General features: G+C 44.1%; 1 non-coding gene across 1 annotated transcript; it reads left to right on the forward strand.

Annotated features, from left to right (window-relative positions):
• Positions 1-230: 230 nt before the first annotated feature.
• Positions 231-337, forward strand: LOC138560781 (U6 spliceosomal RNA). Its single transcript, XR_011299246.1, has one exon. It is a non-coding gene; the product is annotated as a U6 spliceosomal RNA (small nuclear RNA).
• Positions 338-1,928: the final 1,591 nt, after the last annotated feature.

The following is a 1,928-nucleotide window of genomic DNA, read 5'->3' on the forward strand; positions in this document are numbered from 1 at the left end:
GACCATTAATCTTTATATCTTTAAATATAATTGGCATTAAACTAAAACCCTTTAGGGCCAGATCAATACAGCAGCAAAGAATGCTTATTCGTTGTTGTTTGCCTCTTCATTTCATACCACCCGATATCTAAATGGTGTTTGGACTTTCTGCCCTCTGAAATAAGGACATTTGGTATGGCAAACCTTTGACCAGAGGTCCTAATCAATGGTTTGATTGACTCTCCCTTTGCGCTTGCTTCTGCAACACATGTACTAATATTGGAATGATAATGGGAAATTTAAATCGGCCCCTGCTCTAAAGGATGACACGCACATTCGTAAAGCATTCACTATTTTTGGAACATGACTGGACAGAAACTTTCTTAATTTGCAAGTGTTGATTTTTTAATAGATCTTTCTTTATTGAAGATTGAAATTGTATGTTCATTCATATTACACGACAACACAATGCATTTTGCGCCAAATTCAACACTAATGCCTCAGGAGCCTTTTACTTGTGAGTCCTCTTGACTGAATGAACAGCCCCGTCCCCTTCAATTTCTTGACTTGTACTTTTACAAGTGGCACGCTTCTTTTGTTTTTTTTTTATCCCATTCTACCAAACTCAGTATTATCACTTTCCCCCTTGTTGTGCACTCCAGCGTAAACTGCTTTAAGGTGCTATTTGCAAATATCGCTCTGAACTACAGCTTTACTTGCTTCTGGGCCTTAATCTTTAAATGGGGCTGAGCAGTGTACTCCGGGTTTGGCTGCTTTTAGTTGGTTGATTTCTTTTTTGATTTCTGTAACTTTCAAACAGTCCCATTGTGAAATACCATTGCCACAATGTGCTGCAGTGCATGAAAACTTAAAATTAATGGTAGGGAGAGGGAGAGGGGCTGGGGGGAAGAGAGAGTGCGGGAGGGTGGGAGGGAGCGAGGGAAGGAGACAGGGAAGAGAGAGAGAGAAAACAAAGAAAATATGGTATTTGGGGGCTATGTATTTGCATGGAAAAGATTTTAGCCTTTTAATCAAGTGGAAAGGGGCTCTGTGGTTGGTATCTCAGCCTGTTGATGCTTTGTTGAGTTGCTTGGAACATGCAAGGAAGGAGACCTGAAGCACTCCCGACCAGGTTGCATGTCTCCAAGTTACTGAAATCCAACAGACCTCCTCCCTGTGCCACAAACTTCTGGGCACTGAGCTCTGCAGTTGTTCCCCACAGGTCGCCAAGTGTCCCAGATTTACTTTCTCAGAGTTGCTAGTTACTGCTACCCCACCTCGACCACTATATTTTCCCCAGATACTTGCTACTGTGGAGTAAGCAGGGCTAAGAGAGAGGGAGAGGGGGTGTGCCTATGCAAATCATCTGCCAGTATGCTTCCTGGGAGGTCATTCCATCTCACCATCTGACACCTGGGCAGCGGCAGGTAATTTGGAGAACAGACATATTCGGACAGGCCACAGAGCAAAAGCTGGGCCGTTGATTGAGGATCCCTTTAGCCATGTCTCCCTAAGTTACTGAGGTCCAGAAAAATTCCACCCTCAGCTCTTATAGAGAGGTCCTTGGCCGATCGTGGCCGATCAGGGTCGGGGGTGGGGGGACTGCACACTGCCTCACCTTTTCACTGCTTTCTACAGCGGTAATGCTTTTGCAGAAGGGGCCTGTACAAGTGATTTTGTCTGCGCTGTGGGAAAGTGACATTTATCCACTGACATTAACCAAATTACTTGCGCTGTTCAACGCACATACATGCATAGAAATCATGTTATGTTTTTTGGGGAAGGTCTAGAGGGTCCTGCTGATGATTTATTAAGCTGTCTGCTACTCTTGCTTTTACATAGTCTTCCCTGCCCAGGCATGTTTAAGGCATACTGTATGTCCCTCCATTACAATGAAAACTCTGTTGAAAGCACAGAGGTACATAGGAGTGGATCTGTTAAGAACTGAA

Source organism: Ambystoma mexicanum, unplaced genomic scaffold, assembly GCF_040938575.1.
Source record: "Ambystoma mexicanum isolate Mex_15411 unplaced genomic scaffold, UKY_AmexF1_1 Mex_scaf48, whole genome shotgun sequence".
Lineage (NCBI taxonomy): Eukaryota > Metazoa > Chordata > Amphibia > Caudata > Ambystomatidae > Ambystoma > Ambystoma mexicanum.